The sequence below is a fragment of the Macaca nemestrina genome, chromosome 10 (assembly GCF_043159975.1).
Source record: "Macaca nemestrina isolate mMacNem1 chromosome 10, mMacNem.hap1, whole genome shotgun sequence".
NCBI classification, from domain to species: domain Eukaryota; kingdom Metazoa; phylum Chordata; class Mammalia; order Primates; family Cercopithecidae; genus Macaca; species Macaca nemestrina.
The window spans coordinates 9,671,549-9,689,364 of record NC_092134.1 but is presented as its reverse complement, the minus strand read 5'-3'; the positions used below and the strand labels follow the sequence as shown (position 1 = coordinate 9,689,364).

At 50.3% G+C, this 17,816-nt stretch overlaps 1 protein-coding gene and 1 long non-coding RNA gene across 4 annotated transcripts in view; one reads left to right on the top strand and one right to left on the bottom strand.

Moving 5' to 3' along the window:
• The window catches only part of LOC105495454 (strawberry notch homolog 1), an 84,390-nt gene extending 76,263 nt beyond the window's left edge, over positions 1-8,127 (bottom strand). For 2 of the 3 annotated variants that reach the window (XM_071070854.1, XM_071070856.1), the window contains exon 1: positions 7,969-8,127. The gene's annotated coding sequence lies outside the window, so the exon portion shown is untranslated. Of the gene's footprint in view, positions 1-7,558; positions 7,653-7,968 lie in introns of those variants that run through there. The other variant, XM_071070855.1, reaches the window with a different exon arrangement.
• LOC105494010 (uncharacterized) lies at positions 7,625-9,070 on the top strand. The gene is made up of 2 exons (XR_011608714.1): positions 7,625-7,760; positions 8,258-9,070. It is a non-coding gene; the product is annotated as an uncharacterized lncRNA (long non-coding RNA).
• Positions 9,071-17,816: the final 8,746 nt, after the last annotated feature.

The following is a 17,816-nucleotide window of genomic DNA, read 5'->3' as shown; positions in this document are numbered from 1 at the left end:
CTCTACTAAAAATACAAAAAATTAGCCAGGCGCGGCATCTGTAGTCCCAGCTACTCAGGAGGCTGAGGCAGGAGAATGGCATGATCCTGGGAGACAGAGCTTGCAGTGAGCCGAGATCGCGCCACTGCACTCCAGCCAGGGGGACAGAGCGAGACTCTGTCTCAAAAAAAAAAAAAAAGAATGTAATCTGGTCTGGGCACGGTGGCTCACGCCTGTAATCCCAGCACTTTGGGAGGCTGAGATGGGCAGATCACCTGAGGTCAGGAGTTCAAGACCTGACCAGCCTGTCAACATGGGGTGAAATCCCATCTCTACTAAAAATACAAAAAGTAGCCAGGCATAGTGGCGCACGCCTGTAATAAGAGGCTGAGGCAGGAGAATCACCAGAACCCAGGGGGCGAAGGTTGCAGTGAGCTGAGATTGCGCCACTGCACTCCAGCCCGGGCGACAGAGCGGGACTCCATCTCAAAACAACAAACAGCCAGGCATGGTGGCTCACGCCTGTAATCCTAGCACTTTGGGAGGCTGAGGCAGGCAGATCACGAGGTCAAGAGATTGAGACCATCCTGGCTAACATGATGAAACTCCATGTCTACTAAAAATACAAAAACTAGCTGGGCATGGTCGCGGGTGCCTGCAGTCCCAGCTACTCAGGAGGCTGAGGCAGAAGAATCGCCTGAACCCGGAAGGTGGAGGTTACAGTGAGCTGAGGTCACACCACTGCACTCCAACCTGGTGAAAGAGCGAGACTCCATCTCAAAAACAAACAAAGAAAACAAAAACAACAAAGAATGCAACCTGTACTTTTCAACACCTGCCCTTCACAGGACCTTGCTTGGTCAAGTACCCCACTGCAAAACCTGCAGGAAGAAGATACTTACAAAGGAATGTGCAAATTATCCACAAAGCCACAAAAGTCCCTTACAAAAGCAATACACAAATAATTGAGTTGGGGGGAATTAAACAACTTTCTTGATTATCACTAGTGAAATTCAGACGATCAATTGTCTTGATTCTCACTACAGGCTGAGTTTCCCGTATCTGAAACTTGGAACCAGAAGTGACCCAGGGTTTTTTGTATTTTGGAATACCTGCACATACATAATGAGGTATCTTAGAGATGGAACCCAAGTCTAAACACAAAATACACTAATGTTTCATATACACCTGATACACATAGCCTGAAGATAATTTTATACAATACCTTAAAACGTAAACAAAGTGTTGACTGCATTTTGGACTGTGATCACTCATGTGAGGTCAAGAGTGGAATCTCCCACTTGTGGCATCACGTCAGTGCTGAAAGTTTCAGATTTTGAACATCTCAGATTTTGAATATTCAGATTAGGGATGCTCAACCCATGTATGGTTGGACTTTTTTCTTTTAACCCTCAAGATAACCATGAGTATCAAATGCTAACCCATTATCCCTTTGTCACAGTTAAGAAACTAAGGCTTAGAAAAATGAAATACAACAAAGTAACAACAAAGTGAGCTTGGAATAGAACTACAAATTCAGAAGGTCTGACACCACAGTCACTCCAAGATCCTGTACTCCCAACCCTGTTCCAGTACTTTTCAAACTACTGATCACAACACATTAGGTTGTCAAATCAATTTAGTGTTTTGTTTTGTTTTTTTGAGACAGAGTCTCGCTCTGTCACCCAGGCTGGAGTGCAGTAGCGAGATCTTGGCTCACTGCAAGCTCTGCTTCCCAGGTTCAAGTGAGTCTCCCGCCTTAGCCTGCTAAGTAGCCAAGACTATAGGTGCCCGCCACCATGCCCAGCTAATTTTTTTGTATTTTTAGTAGAGACAGGGTATCACTGGGTTAGCCAGGATAGTCTCGATCTCCCGACCTCGTGATCAGCCCGCCTCGGCCTCCCAAAGTGTCGGGATTACAGGCATGAGCCACTGCACCCAGTCTACTGTATCAGCATTTTAAAATATCTCAGTATAGGCTGAGTGCAGTGGCTCACTCCTGTAATCCCAGCACTTTAGGAGGCCAAGACGAGATCACTTGAAGCCAGGAGTTCGAGACCGGCCTGGCCAACACATATACTGGTTAACATATACATACACGTCTTTACTAAATACACAAAAAAATTAGCTGGGCTTGGTGGCACACCTGTAATCCCAGTTACTTGAAATGCTGAGGTGGGAGAATCACTTGAACCCAGGAGGCGGAGGTTGCGGTGAGCCAAGATTGCACTCCTGTACTCCAGACTGGGCAACAGAGCGAGACTCTGTCTCAAAAAATATATATATATATTTATATGTGTGTATATATATACTAGGTCACAAATAAACCACATTTCTTACTGCGGGATGCCATAAAAATATTTAATCTATATATTGCTCTAATCTATATATTGCCTCCCAATAAATAAGTTAATTTGATATGTTTCATACCATATCTTATTTGTAAAAGAGAATTCCTGATCTTCAAGAGCCCATCCTTTCCATTTAAGGAAATTTCAGTGGAATCTCTAAGGTTGTCTTATTACTTGGTGAGTTCAAGCCACAACAACCTGGATCTGTCAATCAGCATATAAAAACAAAGATAACTGCAAAAACTTTAGGACTACATCATTTTAGACAGTTATTAATTGGTGTTTAATGCAAAAGTAATTACTCTTAAAAATTATCTTTGGCCAGGCATGGTGGCTCAAGCCTGTAATCCCAGCAGTTTGGGAGGCCAAGCCAGTTGGTCACCTGAGGTCAGGAGTTCGAGACCAGCCTGGCCAACATGGTGAAACCCCGTCTCTACTGAAAATACAAAAAAAATTAGCCAGGCATAGTGGTGGGCGCCTGTTAATCCCAGCTACTTGGGAGGCTGAGGCAGGAGAATTCCTTGAACCTGGGATGCGGAGGTTGCAGGTGAGCCAAGGTTGCGCCATTGCACTCCAGCCTGGGTGACAAGAGAGAAACACCGTCTCAAAAAAAAAAAAAAGGCAAAGCATGGGAACCTACAGAGCCTCATGGAATGTGCAGTTACTCAGTAAGTCTAGTCCTGAGTGTTCTCCATCTTCACAGGTGGTAAGTTACAAATCAAAGCTCAATTTAGATGCTAAGAAATGCCCAAACATATCTGTAGCTAAACTCTTTGAGACAAACCACTTTTTTTTTTCTTTTGAGACAGAGTCTCGCTGTGTCACCAAAGCTGGAGTGCAATGGCCCAATCTCGGCTCACTGCAACCTCTGCCTCTCGGGTTCAAGTAATTCTTCTGCCTCAGCCTCCGGAGTAGCTGGGATTACAGGGGTGGGTCACCACACCCATCTAACTTTTTGCATTTTTAATAGACAGGGGTTGTTAGCCAGGATGGTCTGGATCTCCTGCCCTCGTGATCCACCAGTCTTAGCCCCCCAAAGTACTGGGATTACAGGCATGCACCACTGAGCTCGGTCGAGGCAAACCACTTTTTAAAGCAAAAAAAGAATCTGCACGCTGCCCCTTTTTAAATAGTACTTTCAGCAAGGCACTTAAAAACACACAGGCTGGGCACAGTGGCTCACGCCTGTAATCTCAGCACTTTGGGAGGCCAAGGTGGACAGACCACCAGATCAGATCGAGACCATCCTGGCCATCATGGTGAAGTCCCGTCCCTATTAAAAATACGGCCGGGCGCGGTGGCTCAAGCCTGTAATCCCAGCACTTTGGGAGGCCGAGACGGGCGGATCACGAGGTCAGGAGATCGAGGCCATCTTGGCGAACACGGTGAAACCCCGTCTCTACTAAAAAAAATACAAAAAAACTAGCCGGGCGAGGCGGCGGGCGCCTGTAGTCCCAGCTACTCGGGAGGCTGAGACAGGAGAATGGCGTAAAACCCGGGGGGCGGAGCTTGCAGTGAGCTGAGATCCGGCCACTGCACTCCAGCCCGGGCGACAGAGCCAGACTCCGTCTCAAAAAAAAAAAAAAAAAAAATACAAAAATTGGCCGGGCGCAGAGACTCACGCCTATAATCCCAGCACTTTGGGAGGCTGAAGCAGGCAGATCACAAGGTCAAGAGATTGAAACCATCCTGGCCAAAATGTGAAAACCTCGTCTCCACTAAAAATACAAAAATTAGGCCGGGTGCGGTGGCTCACGCCTGTAATCCCAGCACTTTGGGAGGCCAAGTCAGGTGGATCACGACGTCAGGAGATCGAGACCATCCTGGCTAACATTGTGAAACCCTGTCTCTACTAAACATACAAAAAATTAGCCAGGCGTGGTGGCAGGCGTCTGTAGTCCCAGCTACTCAGGAGGCTGAGGCGGGAGAATGATGTGAACCCGGGAGGCGGAGCTTGCAGTGAGCTGAGATAGTGCCACTGCACTCCAGCCTGGACAACAGAGTGAGACTGTCTCAAAAAAAAAAAACAAAAAAACAAAACAAAACTTAGCCAGTGGTGGCACACACCTGTAATCCCAGCTACTTTGGGGGCTAAGGCAGGAGAACAGCTTGAACCTGGGTGGCGGAGGTTGCAGTGAGCAGAGATCACACCACTGCACTCCAGCCTGGGCGACAGAACAAGACTCTGTCTCAAAAAAATAAAAAATAAAAAATTTTTAAGAAGGCTGGGTGTAGGCCGGGCACGGTGGCTCAAGCCTGTAATCCCAGCACTTTGGGAGGCCAAGACGGGCGGATCACGAGGTCAGGAGATCGAGACCATCCTGGCTAACACGGTGAAACCCCGTCTCTACTAAAAAATACAAAAAACTAGCCGGGCGAGGTGGCGGGCGCCTGTAGTCCCAGCTACTCGGGAGGCTGAGGCAGGAGAATGGCGGGAACCCGGGAGGCGGAGCTTGCAGGGAGCTGAGATCCGGCCACTGCACTCCAGCCTGGGCGACAGAGCGAGACTCCGTCTCCAAAAAAAAAAAAAAAAAAAAAAAAAGGAAGGCTGGGTGTGGTGGCTCACGCCTGTAATCCCACTCTGGGAGGCTGAGGTGGGTGGATCACCTCAGGTCGGGAATTCAAGAACAGCTTGACCAAGGTGCAGAAACCCCGTCTCTACTAAAAATAGAAAATCAGCCAGGCATGGTGGCTCATGCCTGTAATCCCAGCTACTCAGGAGGCTGAGGCAGGAGAATCGCTTGAACCCAGGAGGCGGAGGTTGCGGTGAGTCGAGATCACGCCATTGCACTCCAGTCTGGGCAACAAAAGCAAAATTCCATCTCAAAAAATACATAAATAAACAAATAAAAATATAAAAAGTAACTGGGTGTGGTGGCATGTACCTGTAATCCCAGCTACTTGGGAGGTTGAGGCAGGAGAATCGCTTGAACCAGGGAGTGGGAGGTTGCAGGGAGCTGAGATCACCCTGCTGCACTCCACCCTGGTGACAGAGCGAGGCAGTCCGAAAAAAAATTACAAAATTGCCTGACATATAACCACATTCAATGAATTAATGAATAGTAGGCCACTTACTCAGTCTCTCCCCTTTAGCAACTAAAGTTAAGTTTTATTTAAGATTCTGAGGCTGGGTGCGGTGGCTCACACTTGTAATCCCAGCACTTTGGGAGGCCAAGGCAGGTGGATCACCAGGTCAGGAGTTTGAGACCAGCCTGGCCAATATGGTGAAACCCCGTCTCTACTAAAAATACGAAAATTAGCCAGGCATGGTGGCACGCGCCTGTAGTCCCAGCTACTCGGGAGGCTGAGGCAGGAGAATCGCTTAAACCCCGGAGGCGGAGGCTGCAGTGAGCCAAGGTTGTGACACTGCACTCCAGCCTGGGCGACACAGCAAGACTCCACCTCAAAAAAAAAAAAAAGATTCTGATGGGGGGCCAAGGGCGGTGGCTCACGGCTGTAATCCCAGCACTCTGGGAGACAGAGGTGAGAGGATCACTTGAGGTCACTAGTGTGAGACCAGCCTGGCCAACAGAGTGAAACTCCTTTCTGCCAAATATATAAAAAAAATTAGCCAGGTGTGGTGGTGCATGCCTGCAATCCCAGCTACTAGGGAGACTGAGGCAGGAAAATCGCTTGAACCCGGGAGGCAGAGGTTGCGGTGAGCCGAGTTCGTACCACTGCCTTCCAGTCTGGGTAACAAAGTGAGACTCTGTCTCAAAAAAAAAAAAAGATTCTGAAGGGGCCAGGCACAATGGCTCATGACTGCAATCCCACCACTTCCGGAAGCGGAGGCCTGAGGATTGCTTGAGGCCAGTTGCTGCCTCCCAACATGGTGAGACCCCTGCCTCTCTACAAAAAAATTTTACAAATCAGCTGCTGTAGTGGTGCACATCTGTAGTCCCAGCTACTCCGGAGGCTGAAGTGGGACGATCGCTTGAGCCCAAGAGTTCAAGCTGCAGTGAGCTATGACCACGTCACTGTACTCCAGCTTGAGCAACAGAGGGGGACCCTGTCTCAAAAATTTAAAAATAACATAAATATTATAAAGCCAATTATATGGAACAAAGTTGGAATAGAATATAAAATGTAGAAGCCAGAGGAAAAAAGTAAAGCCATCTCCCATAGGAAAAATTTTGGAAACAACTTCTCTAGAAGATGAGAGAAAATGTTCCCTTTCTTGCAAAATTAATGTCCCACTCAAGTCACCAGTAGGAAATTCTGCTATTTTCTGTGCAACGATGATAGCTTTCCCCACGCTTATGAAAACCAATTCTGATTGCTAGAAAATATGGTGGAAAATAGAATCCCTCTGTACTGTCAGCTCACAGAATTGTCTGCAAGTGTTAAGTCAATTCCTGCTGGGGCACTCTGGATTTGACAGCTCTCTGTACCCTCCTGGCTGACTCTTTAGAAGCCATATTCCATGCCTAATTCTGGTTGTCTGAAATATATGAAACATTTAACTCAACATAAAATGATAATAGCCAACTTTCAAAGGTCAAAGGGGACCAGTTTATAACCTTCTCTCAACACGTGTTCAGTACAAACTTCCGGGTGCACTTACAATTGGCTGCGAAATTCAATGGATAAAAACGTTGCTTTATTTGTCTCTCATTTTCTGGCCCGTTCTTTTCCCACGTTTCTCAACCAGCGACTCCCCAAAACAAAAGCCTCCCACAGTAAACGGAGCACTCACATGAAAAAAGCTTCTCTGTGCGAGGATCAAGTTAGTGGTCCGCAAACATTAACCAAACAGAAGCACAAAGCAAGGGTGGGAAGGGGAGGAGCTAGATGCCAGGGTAAGGAAACAATCAGAAGGGTTTAGGAACATCCAAATCTCCTCAGCGGTTAAACCGAACCCAAGCCACTTCTGAGAAACCACCGGTATCCACAGCTTTGGGGAACTCTGGATACTCGTTATGCCAAACGCTCTCAAAGTAAGCAAATTCCCAACTGCCGTTCCCCTCAGTGTGTATTCTTAGAGACGGTCTGGGAGGTGAGCTCGCCCGCCGAGGCAGAACTACGCGAGTCGCCGAGAGAGGCGTGAAAGGAGCCTGCACGTGTCCACCGCGGCTTCCCTACCGCCCCAAGAGTGGGGCATGCACGAGACCGCCACTGTGGGGTTCAGATTAAGGAAGGACGACCCTGTCGCCTGCCTCCCTCCCTCGCCCAGAGCCGGGAGCAATGCTGGGGCAGGAAAGAGGACTTGGGAAGGATCTGAACCTTACTTTCCCCGCGGGTCCCGGACCCGCAGCCCCCGGGTTGTGAGGCGGAAGCCAAAGGGGCGAAGGCAGTGGAGTTAGCGTGCACGGACCCTGCCCCGCGGTCCAAGGGGGGGTGCCTCCGGCCCGGGACAGCGGGGCTCCCCGGAGCCCGAAAGCCCCATGAGCGGCGACAGCAGGGCCCTGCGCTGACGAGCGGAGGAAGCGGGTACAACGGCGCCACCGCTGGGACCAAGCCCCGAGGGCCCCGGAGCGCGCGGCCGCGGGGGGCGGCGAGCGGCGAGGGAGGCCCCAAGCCGGGGAGAGGTGTCTGTCCCCCCAGACTGGCCCCGCACGGCCCCCCGAGGAGGGTGGGAGTGGGAGGCTGTCCGGGAGGGGGAGTGTGGAAGGAGAAAAGGGCCAAGGGAAGGACTTACTTTCCCCGCGGGACCCGGCGCCAGTACAGCTCCTCCTGGGAGGTGCGAGTCTGAAGGACCGGAGGCGACTGGAGCGGAGGCGGCGGTGGCGGCGGCAGCAGCAGCGTCCGGCTCTGCCTACCTCCCCGCCGCCATCTTGACGCCCCTCCCCCAGCCCCCCCGCCCCGCCGGGAGGGGCGGGGGAGGGGCAACGGATGAGGCGCCGCGCGCACGCAGCGCCTTCACGTGACTTCCTCCCTCCTCCCCCACCCGCTTCTCTGCGCCTCTCTCCGCCCCGCCTCCCTCCTAGGTGAAAGAAGATGATTTCCCCCCCATCTTGACCACCCCCCAGCTTTCGCCGCCAAACACGGACTCCGCCGGCTCTCCTCGGCCCGGTACCAGTTGTTGGATCCAAGAGAATTCCGGAACCCAAACGGTCCATTACCGCGGCTCTGGGGTGGGCGAGGGGTGAGGGGGGTTTCCGAGAAGGGGGAGGGGGGAAGGCGAAGGCCACCTAGGAGAGTCACATGACTACTGTTTCCGCCGGCGCTCTCGGAGAGCTCGCGGTAATTCTGTTTCTCCGCCCTTTTTTCCCCGCGGCCTGTCGGGAAGAAGGTCCCCGTACCAGGGATACCGGGAGGTCGGCCGGAGGGCTGCGCGCATGCGCCCCGCGCCTGCTTTCAAACTCAGGCTAAGAAGGGCCTGGAGCTATTTTCAGAACCTGTTAGGGTGGGCAGCTACGGCCCAGGAAGTTACCTAGCAGCGTTTCTGTCACTTGGAAAATCTCTTCGTTACCTAGTTAGTCTTAGAAACAAAATGTTTACATATTCCTTGCTTGTTAGGCTCGCTCAAAGCACTTTTTTGGCAGTGAAACCTCAAGTAACCCGGAGCCCTCGGCGTGTCCACGGCTAGAATCAGAGCCTAAGGCGTGTGAGCTCGGCCATCCCACGCCTGTCTTCTCGCTTACCCGCAAGCCCAACACACCGGGGCTCCCAGTTAATGAATACTGAAGTGTAGGGCTGTCCCCACCGCTTCTCACTTCCTTGTTTTCATCTTTTCGTTTTTATTAAGCTACCTAACGCAATAAACATATTACCTTGTTGGTAACCCTTTTGTAAAGTCATTCTGAAAGTGCTGTTTGACTCCGTTGCTTGGGTAATAAGCACGCCTGGGTGATTCTTGCCCCCTACTGGCTGCGCATCCTACAAGCCTTGTGCTGAAAGCAAACCAAGTAGCTGGAACAGTTGGAGGTTACAGTGTGAACTCTTCTAGAGACAGTATTCGGGGAATGAAAGGAAAAAGTAGGCACAGAAAGAATAGGAAACTTTAGTGTTTGTACACATAAATATGTATTATATATTTATGTATACGTTTATAAATATTTTTAAAGTGATGACTAATCGCTTTACTAATCACATTATTTCATTTAATCCTCTCACACACATAGGAAAAAAAACTATAAAAGACAAAAATTTTTTTTTTTTTTTTTTTTTGAGACGGAGTCTCGCTCTGTCGCCCAGGCTGGAGTGCAGTGGCGCGATCTCGGCTCACTGCAAGCTCCGCCTCCTGGGTTTACGCCATTCTCCTGCCTCAGCCTCCTGAGTAGCTGGGACTACAGGCGCCCGCCACCGCGCCCGGCTAATTTTTTGTATTTTTAGTAGAGACGGGGTTTCACCGTGGTCTCGATCTCCTGACCTTGTGATCCGCCCGCCTCGGCCTCCCAAAGTGCTGGGATTACAGGCGTGAGCCACCGCGCCCGGCCAAAAGACAAAAATATTTTAGACCGGGCGCAGTGGCTCACGCCTGTAATCCCAGCACTTTGGGAGGCCGAGGTGGGCGGACCACCTGAGGTCAGGAGTTCCAGACCAGCCTGGCCAACATGGTGAAACCCCATCTCTGCTAAAAATACAAAATGTAGCCGGGCGTGGTGGTGGGCACCTGTAATCCCAGCTACTCGGGAGGCTGAGGCAGGAGAATCGCTTGAACCCAGGAGGCGGAAGTTGCAGTGAGCCTAGATCGTGCCATTGCACTCCAGCCTGGGCGACAGAGCGAGAATCCGTCTAAAAAACAAACAAACAAAAAACAAACTTTAGGCACAGGCCAGGTGTGGCGGCTCACGCCTCTAATCCCAACACTTTAGGAGGCTGAAACGGGGATCTCAGCCAGCCAGGAGTTTGAAACCAGACTGGGTAACAAAATACAACCTCATCTCGACAAAAAAACTTATTTTATTTTTGTTTTTGTTTTGAGACAGAGTGTCGCTCTGTTGCCCAGGCTGGAGTACAGAGTGGCACGATCTCCGCTAACTGCAAGCTCTGCCTCCTGGGTTCACACCATTCTCCTGCCTCAGCCTCCTGAGTAGCTGGGACTACAGACGCCCACCACCATGCCCGGCTAATTTTTTATATTTTTAGTTAAGACGGGGTTTCACCATGTCAGCCAGGATGGTTGCCGTCTACCTCGTGATCCGCCCCTCTTGGCCTCCCAAAGTGCTGGGATTACAGGCATGAGCCACCACGCCCAGCCTCGACAAAAAACTTTTAATTAGCCAAGTGTGATACCTAGTCCCAGCTACTCAGGAGGCTGAGGTAGGAGAATCACTTGATTGCCAAGAAGTTTGAGGCTACAGTGAGCAATAATCGTGCCACTGCACTCCAGGCTGGGTAACAAAGTGAAACTCTATTTTTTTAATTTTTTTTTTTTTTTGAGACAGAGTTTTGCTCTTGTTGCCCAAGCCGGTTTGCAATGGCATGATCTCAGCTCACTGCAACCTCCGCCTCCCAGATTCAAGCAATTCTCCTGCCTCAGCCTACCGAGTAGCTGGGATTACGGGTGCCCACCATGACGCCCGGCTAATTTTTTGTATATTTAGTAGAAGCAGGGTTTCACCACGTTAGCCAGACTGGTCTCAAACTCAGGTGATCTGCCCGCCTCAGCCTCCCAAAGTGCTGGGATTACAGGCGTGAGCCACTGCACCGGGCCTTATTTATTTATTTATTTATTTATTTATTTATTTATTGAGACGGGGTCTCACTCTATCTCACCCAGGCTGGAGTGCAATGGTGCGATCTTGGCTCACTGCAGCCTCTGCTTCCCAGGTTCAAGCAATTCTCCTGTCTCAGCCTCCCGAGTAGCTGGGACTACAGGCGTGTGCCACCACACCCAGCTAGTTTTGTATTTTTAGTAGAGATGGAGTTTCACCATATTGGCCAGGCTGGTCTCAAACTCCTGACCTCAGGTGATCCACCTGCCTCAGCCTCCCAAAGTGCTGGTAGTACAGGCATGAGCCACTGTGCCTGGCAAAACTCTGGAAAAAAAAAAAAAAAAAATTCTTAGGCTTGCAACTGACAGTGATGTTACACCACGTTCCATTGGTCAACAAGGCAGCCAAGGCCGGGCGCGGTGGCTCAAGCCTGTAATCCCAGCACTTTGGGAGGCCGAGACGGGCGGATCACGAGGTCGGGAGATCGAGACCATCCTGGTTAACACGGTGAAACCCCGTCTCTACTAAAAAATACAAAAAACTAGCCGGGCGAGGTGGCGGGCGCCTGTAGTCCCAGCTACTCGGGAGGCTGAGGCAGGAGAATGGCGTGAACCCGGGAGGCGGAGCTTGCAGTGAGCTGAGATCCGGCCACTGCACTCCAGCCTGGGTGACAGAGCGAGACTTCGTCTCAAAAAAAAAAAAAAAAAAACAAGGCAGCCAAATTCGACTCGGGAAAGGCAACACAAGGGTATGACTAGTGGGAAGTGTTCACTGGACGCCACCAAAGTAAATCATAAGGAATTTTGAGGGTGAGGGACTTTTGGGACATCCAAGTGGAGATACTTAGGAAGCAACTGAACTCTACCGCTTGGGGATCCAGATGGAGATTAATGTGAGATGAGATAAAACTATACTAGGAGAGGCTAGGCACGGTGGTTCACACCTGTAATCCAGGCACTTTGGGAGGCAAAGGTGCGTGGATCACCTGAGGTCAGGAGTTCAAGACCAGCCTTGCCAACATGGTGAAACCCTGTCTCTACTGAAAATACAAGAATTAGCCAGGTGTGGTGGTGGGCACCTGTAATCCCAACTACTTGGGAGGCTACGGTAGGAGAATCACTTGAACCCAGGAGGTGGAGATTGCAATGAGCTGAGATCATGCCACTGCACTCCAGCCTGGGCAACAGAGTGAGACTTTGTCTAAAAAAAAAAGCTAGGAGGCCGGGCGCGGTGGCTCAAGCCTGTAATCCCAGCACTTTGGGAGGCCGAGACGGGTGGATCACGAGGTCAGGAGATCGAGACCATCCTGGCTAACACGGTGAAACCCCATCTCTACTAAAAAATACAAAAAACTAGCCGGGCGAGGTGGCGGGCGCCTGTAGTCCCAGCTACTCAGGAGGCTGAGGCAGGAGAATGGCATGAACCCAGGAGGTGGAGCTTGCAGTGAGCTGAGATCCGGCCACTGCACCCCAGCCTGGGCGACAGAGCAAGACTCCGTCTCAAAAAAAAAAAAAAAAAAAACTAGGAGAGAATGCAGAGAGGAGAGCCAGAAGCAGAGCTGAGGTTCTGTGTCTAAGAAGTGAGAACCAGGCCAGGTGCAGTGGCTCATATCTGTAATCCCAGCACTTTTGGAGGCCAAGGTGGGTGGATCACAAGGTCAGGAGTTCGAGACCAGCCTGGCCAACATGGTGAAACCCTGTCTCTACTAAAAAATACAAAAAATTAGCCGGGCGTGGTGGCACGTGCCTGTAATCCCAGCTACTTGGGAGGCTGAGGCAAGAGAATCGCTTGAACACAGATGGCGGAAGTTACGGTGAGTGGAGATGGCGCCATTGCACTCCAACCTGGGCAACAGAGCAAGACTCTGTCTCAACAACAAGAAAAAAAAAAAAGTGAGCACCAGGCCGGGTGCGGTGGCTCACGCCTGTGTCCCAGCACTTTGGGAGGCCAAGACAGGAGGATCATGAGATCAAGAGATTGAAAACATCCTGTCCAACCTGGTGAAATCCCATCTTTACTAAAAATAACAAAAATCGGCTGGGTGTGGTGGCATGTGCCTGTAATCCCATCTACTCAGGAGGCTGAGGTAGGATAATCACTTCAACCCAGGAGGTGGAGATTGCAGTTAGCCAAGATCACACCACTGCACTCCAGCCTGGTGACAGAGCGAGACTCCTCAAAAAAAAAGTGAGCATCCAGTGAGCCTGAGAAAGGTCAATCAGAGAGGTCAAAGCAGAATCAAGGAGAGATTATATCATGGATGCAAGGGAGTAGTCATCCCAGCAACACTTTTTCACCCCGGCAGCTGCACTTCTGTCCAATAGCATCAGCTATACCCAGTTTGCAGTTTTCTGCACACTCGCTGAACTAGCCTTATCATGCCAAATCCTCCCCTGAGACACCAGGAGCAATCACAGCCCCCATAAGGTCACTCTCTAATTCAGAGACACTAGCACCAGCAATGTCTAATGCAGCAGAGAGCACCAGTGTGTGGCTAAAGCCATCTATTGGATTATTCAAGATGGCAAACACCGTGGTAGACAGTTACTGTTTTTGACTGCCCAGAGTCTATGGTTCTTTCTTCAGAGAGCCTCATCTTAGTTTTATCTCCCTCTCTCAAAGTCCATGTGGTTTGGAGAGCGCTAACCATGTCTCATACACATCACTCCAGAATTGAGCGTGCAAGCCAGGTCTAGCTGATTAGAATACTGGACCCACAGCCAGGCCATAGCGATCGATTTAGTGCCAGGCCAGTGAGTCACAATTCTAGTACTTTGCATTGAAAATACCAGGAAAAAGATACTCACTTGCCTCCGATGTTGCTAAGACAGTGTTGGGAAGCTGGGGCAGAGGCCCTGTGGGGCAGGAGGCCATGCTGATAATGAGGTCAACCCCGAGAATAGCAGGGCAAAGACTTAGGTGGGATGGGGAGGCACTGGATTCTGATGACATCTGCTGAGTCCTGGGACCCTGTCAAACCTGAAGTGATTTCTAGCCCTGAGCTTTTTTGGTTTTTCGGTTTTCTTTTTTTCTTTTTTCTTTCTTTTTTTTTTTTTTTGAGATGGAGTCTTACTCCATTGCTCAGATTGAAGTGCAGTGGCATGATCTCAGCTCACTGCAACCTTTGCCTCCTGGGTTTAATCAATTCTCTGTCTCAGCCTCCCAAGTAGCTGGGACTACAGGCACCTGCCATTATGCCTGGCTAATTTTTGTGTTTTTAGTAGAGATGGGGTTTCACCTTTTTGATCAGGCTGGTCTCGAACTCCCAACCTCAGGTGATCCACCCGCCTCGGCCTCCCAAAGTGCTGGGATTACAGGTGGGAGCCACCGCGCTTGGCCCTGGTTTTCTTTTTATAGAGACAAAGTCTCACCATGTTGCCTAGGCTGGTCTCGAACTCCTGAACTCAAGTGATCCTCCCGCTTTGGCCTCCGAAAGTGCTGGGATTATGGGTAGGAACACCATGCTCAGCCTTAACTTTTTTGATATACGAGTCAATACAAAAAAAAAAAAAAAAGGCCAGGCGCGGTGGCTCAAGCCTGTAATCCCAGCACTTTGGGAGGCCGAGACAGGTGGATCACGAGGTCAGGAGATCGAGACCATCCTGGCTGACACAGTGAAACCCCGTCTCTACTAAAAAATACAAAAAAACTAGCCGGGCGAGGTGGCGGGCGCCTGTAGTCCCAGCTACTCGGGAGGCTGAGGCAGGAGAATGGCGTGAACCCGGGAGGCGGAGCTTGCAGTGAGCCAAGATCACGCCACTGCACTCCAGCCTGGGCTGCAGAGCGAGACTCTGTCTCAAAAAAAAAAAAAAAAAAAGAAAACGAGTCAATACGGGCTGGGCTGGGCGCAGTGGCTCATGCCTGTAATCCTAGCACTTTGGGAGGCCAAGGTGGGTGGATCACCTGAGGTCGGGAATTCAAGACCAGCCTAGCCAACATGGTGAAACCCCGTCTCTACTAAAAATACAAAAAATTGGCTGGGCGCAGTGGCTCACGCCTGCAATCCCAGTGTTTTGGGAGGCTGAGGCGGGTGGATCACGAGGTCAGAAGTTCAAGACTAACTTGGCCAAGATGATGAAACCCCGTCCTTACTAAAAATACAAAAATTAGCCAGGCGCGATGGCAGGCACCTGTAATCCCAGCTACCCAGGAGGCTAAGGCAGGAGAATCCCTTGAACCCGGTGGGGTGGAGGTTGCAGTGAACCTAGATTGCGCCACTGCACTCCAGCCTGGGTGACATAGTGAGACTCCATTTCAAAACAAAACAAAAAAAGGCGGGCGTGGTGGCGGGCACTTGTAATCCCAGCTACTTGGGAGGGTGAGGCAGGAGAATCACTTGAACCCAGGAGGTGGAAGCTGCTGTGAGCCGAGATCGTGCCACCGCACTCCAGCCTGGGCTACAGAGGGAGACTCAGTCTCAAACAAAAAAAAAAAAGAAAAAAGAAAAGAAGAAAGAGAGAGAGTCAATACAGGCCAGGCACAGTGGCTCACTCCTGTAATCCCACTACTTTGGGAGGCCAAGGCAGGTGGGTCACCTGAGGTTAGGAGTTCCAGACCAGCCTGGCCAACATGGCAAAACCCCGTTTCTACTAACAAACCCACACAAAAAAATTAGCTGGACATGGTGGTGGCAGGCTCCTGTAATCCCAGCTACTCGGGAGGCTGAGGCGGGAGAATCACTTGAACCCTGGAGGCAGAAGTTGCAGTGAGCTGAGATCATGCCACTGCACTCCAGCCTGGGTGACAGAGTGAGACTCCATCTTTAAAAAAAAAAAAAAAAAAAGAGCCGGGTGTGGCGGCAGGCACCTGTAATCCCAGCTACTCGGGAGGGTGAAGCAGGAGAATCACTTGAACCCTGGAGGCGGAAGCTGCCATGAGCCAGGGTCGTGCCACTGCACTCCAGCCTGGGCTACAGAGGGAGACTTGGTCTTAAAAAAAAAAAAGAGAGAGTCAATACAGCCCAGGCACGGTGGCTCACTCCTGTAATCCCACCACTTTGGGAGGCCAAGGCAGGTGGATCACCTGGCGTTAGGAGTTCAAGACCAGCCTGGCCAACATGGCGAAACCCCGTCTCTACTAAAATCCCACACAAGGCCGGGCGCGGTGGCTCAAGCCTGTAATCCCAGCACTTTGGGAGGCCGAGACGGGCGGATCACGAGGTCAGGAGATCGAGACCATCCTGGCTGCCACGGTGAAACCCCATCTCTACTAAAAAAAATACAAAAAACTAGCCGGGCGAGGTGGCGGGCGCCTGTAGTCCCAGCTACTCGGGAGGCTGAGGCAGGAGAATGGCGTGAACCCGGGAGGCGGAGCTTGCAGTGAGCTGAGATCCGGCCACTGCACTCCAGCCTGGGCTGCAGAGCGAGACTCTGTCTCAAAAAAAAAAAAAAAAAAAAAAAAAACCCACACAAAAAAATTAGCTGGGCATGGTGGCAGGCTCCTGTAATCCCAGCTGCTCAGGAGGCTGAGGCAGGAGAATTGCTTGAACCCGGAGGCAGAAGTTGCAGTGAGCTGAGATCGCACCACTGCACTCCAGCCTAGGTGACAGAGGAAGACTCAGTCTCAAAAAAAAACAAAAAACAAAAAACAGGCCAGGGGCTGAGTGCAGTGACTCATGCTGGTAATCCCAACACTTTGGGAGGCCAAGACAGGAGGATTCCTTGAGGCCAGGAATTTGAGACCAGCCTGGGCAACATAGTGAGACCCCATCTCTACAAAAATAAAATCAAGAAAATTGGCTGGGCATGGTGGCACACATGTATGGTCCCAGCTACTCGGGAGGCTGAGACACAGAATCCCTTGAGTCCAGGAGGTCGATGCTGCAGTGAACCATCTTTGTGCCACTGCGTGAACTCCAGCCTGGGTGACAGAGTGAAATCCTGAAATCTTGAAAAAATAATAAATAAATAATCAATACCTTCCCTTATTTTCTTGAATCAGATTTAGTTGAGTTTTCCTTGTTTACAATCCAAAACAATCCGGAACAATACAGATACTAACTGAATTACAATGCTGAAAGCTTCAATTATCAATTTAAATTAAGCTTTAAAGGTTTTTACTGGCCCCGATTATCTACCTTTTTTGAGTATGGACTGATACGAACTCAAGTTGTCCCAAGAAAGTAGGCATTCCCACTGTCTGTTGTCTGTTGCCCAGGCTGAGCTGGAGCGCAGTGGCACAATCATAGCACCTGTAGTCCCAACTACTCGACACCCTGCCTCAAAAAAAAAAAAAAAAAAGGAGACCAGCCTGGCCAATATGGTGAAACCCCATCTGTACATACTAAAAATACAAATATTAGCCAGGTGTAGTGGCATGCACATGTGATCTCAGCTACTCGGGTGGCTGAGGCAAGAGTAGCTGGGATCACAAAATCGCTTGAACCTGGGAGGCGGAGGTTGCAATAGGCCGAGATCATGCCACCAGGCAACAGAGCAAGACTGTCTCAAAAAAAAAAAAAAAAACAAACCAAGGACGATTTTTTTTTTTTTTTTTTTTTTTTTTTTTTTTTGAGACGGAGTCTCGCTCTGCCGCCCAGGCTGGAGTGCAGTGGCCGGATCTCAGCTCACTGCAAGCTCCGCCTCCCGGGTTTACGCCATTCTCCTGCCTCAGCCTCCCAAGTAGCTGGGACTACAGGCGCCCGCCACCTCGCCCGGCTAGTTTTGTTTTTTTGTATTTTTTTTAGTAGAGACGGGGTTTCACCATGTTAGCCAGGATGGTCTCAATCTCCCGACCTCGTGATCCGCCCGTCTCGGCCTCCCAAAGTGCTGGGATTACAGGCTTGAGCCACCGCGCCCGGCCAGGACGATTTTTATGTTTTTATAATGGAAACATTGCTGTTAATGTTTGTAAACTTTCCCTTAAGTCACATTTAAAATATCTAAAC